This window comes from Rhagoletis pomonella, unplaced genomic scaffold (assembly GCF_013731165.1).
Source record: "Rhagoletis pomonella isolate Grant_MI unplaced genomic scaffold, Rhpom_1.0 Rhpom_scaffold_00004, whole genome shotgun sequence".
NCBI classification, from domain to species: domain Eukaryota; kingdom Metazoa; phylum Arthropoda; class Insecta; order Diptera; family Tephritidae; genus Rhagoletis; species Rhagoletis pomonella.
In genome coordinates, this window is record NW_023458558.1 from 34789343 (window position 1) to 34795651 (window position 6309).

The 6309-nt window shown below is 35.2% G+C and overlaps 1 protein-coding gene across 1 annotated transcript in view; it reads right to left on the reverse strand.

Moving 5' to 3' along the window:
- LOC118738462 (calexcitin-2) overlaps nt 1–4351 on the reverse strand; it is a gene marked incomplete in the record, with an annotated part of 51315 nt that extends 46964 nt beyond the window's left edge. The window contains 1 exon segment of the mRNA XM_036469400.1: nt 4153–4351.
- Between the last annotated feature and the right edge of the window lie 1958 nt (nt 4352–6309).

Consider the following 6309-nt stretch of genomic DNA (forward strand, 5'->3'; position numbering starts at 1 on the left):
AATTTGTATGTATGTAGAATCACTCGCTGATTCCAAAAATGCAGTTCATTTTTTTTTTTATGGTTCCTTTTTCGAGATTCAGCTTACAAAAGGGTGGGACCACTTAATCACGGATATCCAACGAACCAATTGAATAGTCGTAATACGTGGAAAGGCAAATTAAAGCAAATAAAATTATCCATAAACTGAGTATATATCACTTTTCGATCGGTCTGATAATTAATCATTCCCGATTTTTGGTTTTTTTGGTTACAAATTTAAAAAAATTTCAAACTTTAACAGGGAAAAAATAAAAAAATAAGAGTTTCTGTGTAAATGTTTTGCACCTTTGTTAAAACCTGCTCCTTTAGAAAAAAACTCAGGGCTAGCGATAAATTATGTATTTACGGTTTATGGGGAATTTTATAAGCTTTCATTTTCCTTATCCGTATTACAGTTATTCAAATTAGACAAATCTTTTTTTAAGCTGAATAACGGTAAAATGCAAATATCCCGAAAAGTTATCCATAAAAAAATATCTCAATTTTCGGAATCACCGAGCAATTCTACATAAGAGTTGTAACTCAAAAAAGCAAAACTCGAAAAAAATGGCTTTAAAGTTTTGAATTTACATATGTATGTTCATATGTACATATGCTCTCATAGAAAAAGTGTATAGTTATGCACATACATATATTGTTCAAGTGAGATACTGATGATCGATACAGCTATTTTTACACAACATAGAAGAATAGGTAGCAGCAATTTCTGCATACTCAACTCAATATTTGAATTTTTTAGATGTATCCTTGACCTACAAACCAAGATCTTGAAATTATGTAAAACTGTCAGAAATTTAATACTTAGTTTAAGCTCTAAGACTGGTGACCTGATTGGCAAAGTTTGAAAATACGATTGCGATGGTACATACTAGGGATGTTAATTTTTCAGCTTTTTCAGTCCCGGGATTTAGATACTCATTACTTTTCAACAACTTAAATCGAAAAACTTGCTTGTATATTGTTTGAGAAGCTCTCCTACCATAAAATAAATAATAAATAAATGGGTTTGAAACCTTCTTTTTTATTTAAAGTGGCGCCTTTATTTTTGCTCTCTGACTTCAGGATTTATTTTAAAGGAATTTGTAGTTCCAAATATAAGATTAATATATAGTTAATATATAATTAAATATGGGTACCAAATGGAAGAGGAAATTTGTTTGGATTTAAAAAAAAATTAAAATTTTTTGGATTCACTAGGACGAGTAGGTAATTTTTTAAACTGATAAAGTTAAAAGAATGAAGTTCGAGGATGTTATCGAGCTTATACAAGTCGGTTTGGCTTATACAAGTCCTTAACATATAATTTTTCCAAAAAAAAAAAAATATTGCGAAATTTCAAGCATACAATTTTAAAAGGATATTTTCAGTACTACCAGTCCTTCTGCACCAAAACTTGAATCTGCTTAAATTCTACAGAATTTCCTCTTTAATTTGATACCCACATTTCTTCTCTAAGCACATTTCTCTGAATTTTTTAAATCATTTTTGAATTACTGACCGAAAAACTAAAAACGTGATTTTACTATATTTGGCCCATGGTTAATTATTAAATTAAAAAAAAAAACAAATATAGCCAATACTGGTCAAGAAAAGGAGTTTCCATTATTGCCATCAGTGCAAATTACAAATCCCGAAAATTCCGCACTCTATATGTGCAAATCTCCGACTCAGCGTATCTGATATTGAAACTTAGCTATGAACATTAGCTAAATATTTCACTTGCAAAAAGAAAAAGTGGAAGTTCTTATATTAGTTTTTCGGCCCCTTACTTAGATGTTTTGTTGCTTTTTAAATAAAATCCTGCATGTTTACAAATAAATCAGAATGAGTGAAGAGCTTCAAATTGGAAAGCACTAAATTGTAAATCACAACAGATTATATCAATAAAATATGTGCATGTGTATGTATTTTCAGTAAAAAATAAAAAATTAAAAAACATTTTTACGAGTATGAACATTAACTGGTTTTCAAGCCATCCTCAAATAATTTAATAAATAAAAAATACACAATCATACGTACATATATAAAAGCTTTCTGGCTATATATATTTAGAACCAAATTTTGTAATTAAATAGAAGAATTAAAACCAAAATAATTCAACTTGTTTTGATTGCTTCAACTGATTTTGGCTCTTAATATGTTAATGTCGCTTATTCCAGCTGAAAAAAAAAACAAAAATATATTCTGAACTGGCTTCTGCTTGAATTAATTCCGAAAAAAAATTGATTTATTACCTGGGGTCAACAACACAATCCATTCCCATTTTAAATGCATTCATCTCTTTTTTAGTAATGTAGACCGGTTTTCGAAAGTAATGACAAAGTAAATCGAAAATTAATGATTTTTAAGATAAATTTCTGTTTTTTCAGTTAATAATATTCACAAATTTTTCGATAAACAAGCTTTTTTCAACAGGGAAAAAGTTGGCTGTGGCCTTGGATACCCAAATTAATACTGAAAGTTCTGATACCAAAGAGCTTTGAGTCGCGAAAACTACGAACTTTTTACTACCCTTGCTTTAGAAAATAATCAAATATACGAATTCTTGATTTTTGATGAAAACGAACATATGTACACATAATATAGAAAGGCCCTATCTACCAATTTTGTTTCTTTAGAGTGTAGTCGTAAATCTTTATAAAAACTAGAGTTCTTTAGTTGAAAATTTGATAAAAACGCTGGTGTTTAATGAACACTAAAAGAAGTTTATTGAACTTTTAATTCCTTTTAAACTCCATTATGTTCTTAGTGAGTAATTTAACTATTTTGGTACGACGTTGAATTTCGAAGCAAATGACTTTGGGCCTTTTTATTTTAAGGTAATGGTGTAATAGAAGCACTCCTATATATAAATCTTGCATCATATTCATACATACATATATACATATATATGTACTATTGCACATATGTATTTGCCATTTTACTAAATTATCCGTGTTTAAGTTAAACTGGTTCGAGCATCTTCCAAAAAAAAATATCTGAAGCAATGCCGAGTGTACTTCTTTCATGAAAAAACTTTGCATTAAAACCTCGATCCTTCCATTTTGTTGGAAACATCAAGACATACACCATAAATTGGGTCGTCCAAACACTCAATGGGAATAATTTTTTCTTAATAAACGTAAACATAAAAATTCTATAAAACTAACTTTAAAATACTTAAAAAAAAAAAATTCTATAAAACTGATTTAAAACAAAATCCCTTTTCTGTTCTAAGTCCACATTTAAAGGGCGAATTCACAAATTTCGTTTTATTTAATTTGTTTACGCAGTGGTTAATCGAGAATTTCCTTTTATTCAAACATATTTTTTTTTTACTGATCACTTTTTATTTGGCCAGAAAGAAATTAAAATATTTATCCGGCGATGCGAAAGCTTATATTCATGTATATCATGCCTTACTTTCACCCTCATTATACATATATACCTCACCCTCATTATACATAAATAATATTTCGAAATTTGATACTGTTGATACATTTCTTTTTTATTTTCTCAAAGAAAGATTTCTTTTAAAATTCTTTTTTAACTTGCAACAACTTTTTTATACCCCAGTAGAGTACTTAATCACCACAAAAGTTTTCCTGTCCACTTCATCTTAATTTGTAACTGGCTTTTGTTTCCTTTGCCAAGCATTGCTGTCCGTATTTATGCACACAGCATAATACATATAAATATATTTTGCTCCTTTACGTTCGTTTAATTTGCTGCAACAGAAATTGTTTTCTAAGTATTCCACCTTCAACCAGACAAGTCGTTTCTCAAATTTTCGCACTAATACCTTAACGGCTTGAAGGTACTCACAAAAAAAGGCAGACAAAATAACAAACACAATTGTTCAATTTGCTGCCAGCATTTTCAGTTGATACAATTGGCCATTCCATTTGGAAAATTACAAAATTAAAACAAAAAAACTTTTTGGCTTTGAAAAATTGTCCAGAACGAAAGTACGAATTCTTTTCATTTCATACAATTATTTGTAGCTCAAAAGTTTGCTCGTTCATTTCCTGTTTCACTTTTGGTTTTTGCTTTGTACGCAGTTAGACATTCATTTCACCTTTTACCTTACTTTTTAAATCATTTAGTTTTTTTTCCATCAACACTCACTCACCAAATTATTAATTGCTTCTGCAATTAAGATATATTTTTTGCTACTCCTGCGGCCTTTAACTAATTGCACTGCAATAATTTGTCAGCTCCTTTGGCTGATAATTACTTTTTTTTTAATAACGTTTAATTTTACGTTAGAACACTGTGCTTAGCGACTGGCTGACTGCAACTGTTGCAAGTTACTGGTGGCGCGTGCGAAACGTTTGTGATATTGCCGCACGAATTGACTGCTGCTTTTATACGCCCGTTTGGCGAACTGCGCTTGTGTCTACGCTTGTGTGTATGTGTGTGCCTGTTGGTGAATTCGCAAGCCAACGATGCTGCTGCAGTGAGGTGGGGGTGGGCTGCGTTATGTTGCTGTAGTTCTTGTTCCATTCTCATTGCTGTGCTCCAGCGCTGCGACGCTAAAGCCGACGCCGACAACAGCGCTGGCGCGTTGCCTTGTTTCTCAGCTATTTAGCTGTTGTTATCGCACAATCGACGCTATCTTATCTCAGCTGACAAAATTCGAGTAACTGGATACTTGTTTGATGCTGGCATTGCGGCATTTTACTCGGTCTAATCCACTGCTGCAGCCAATTCAGTTGTTTCGCTGCCAAATCACCATTTGTTTGTGTTTGCTTTGATAGCAATGCAATGTGTATTTACAGGTATGTACGCGTACATAAATATAAGTATGTATGCATATGTTTATATGTAGATATGTTTGTGTACATATGTACGTATTAGCTTTGAGAGGGAGTATTGTGAACGCTTAACCACGTGCTTCTCGGTCGTTGCGGCATTTCGGTATTTCAGTCGATGAGTTTGTTCCAATTTGCTTTGCTTTTTATTCTGATTTTGTAAATTTATACTGCATGTACATAGAATATATTATTTCACGTTTGCTTAGGTTTGGTTTGGTCGGCGAAAGTCCTTCGGCTGAACCCTCCATGAGGGTGTCGAGTGGTAATGGGCGCCACACTTTTTAGGTTCTGTACGATGTCAGAACGGTGTCCAGCTAAGATCAGAAATCAGTGCCATGTGCTCAAGCTCCTCAATAGCTTAGATATATGGAAATGGTTTTTGATCGTGGCCTATGGATGTAACGGAGGAGAAAACCTATTGAAAAAAAGCTCCGCGTTGGAACAAAGTATTAGACGACCCGTGCTGATGTTCAGCCTGACTGGGGACCCAAATTAATAACTAGCCCAGTCTCGAACGGAGTGTTCCGGATACATGGCGACCTCCGGTTCTATCTGGCCTTACCTGTGCACACGGACCTCTGTGCAGGCGGACCTCTTCTGTCCGATACTCGTGGGACCAATATTATGAGTGAAACTTCCAAACACAAAAAAATCAATAAGGTCCCGTAAAAAGACAAACCAGACAGCTTAAAACAGGTTGCTATTGTGAGTCAAAGAGGAGCGGCTAAACATGTCAGCCCCTCGAAGCAAGCCTATTATGACGGGCGGCCAACTCAAAGTCCAGGTCAGTACATTGGGCGAGGGGAGTAGTATCCAGCTGGGAAAGAGACAGCGGACTGTTGAACAAATAGGGGATAGGGTCGCCAAAAAACCAAAAACCGGTGGCCACAAATATACATCTTTCAGTGACGCTTTTAAGGGTGGCGGTGAGGTACTGGCCATCATTGACAGAGGGGAGGAGGAAGGGACTATGCCTAAAGAGAATTGGAGGCGGGTAGAGGAGGCGATAGCCGATATCTACCTCCAGGTCCTGGAGGATAACCCCGGACCTCCTCTCCTATGCCATGATTCCGGCTTATACAAGGGCAAAGCAAAGCTCATCGCCTGCAAGGACCATAGATCAGCTCAGTTGTATAGGTTGGCTGGAAGTAGTGTAGGTGAGGTCTGGCCGGGGGACAACATCCCTAACAAACCCAGAGCTCGGGTTTCGATTCCGCCCACGCCAGCTGAGCCAGAAAGAATGCAGCAGATTTTCAAAACCCGCAACAGAGACCTGCCAACCCATAACTGGAAGGTAGAGAAAACCGAGGAGCCAGTATAAGGCAGGAGGCAGGTGTTGTTGATCCTCAACGCCGAATCGCTTGCCCCGCTAGTGCAGAAAGAGTGGGTGTTCAGATTCAGATTTGCTGACGCAACCTTTGAATCTACCGCACCGACGAGCCGTACAACAACTAAGCTGCTATGGCCGCAAA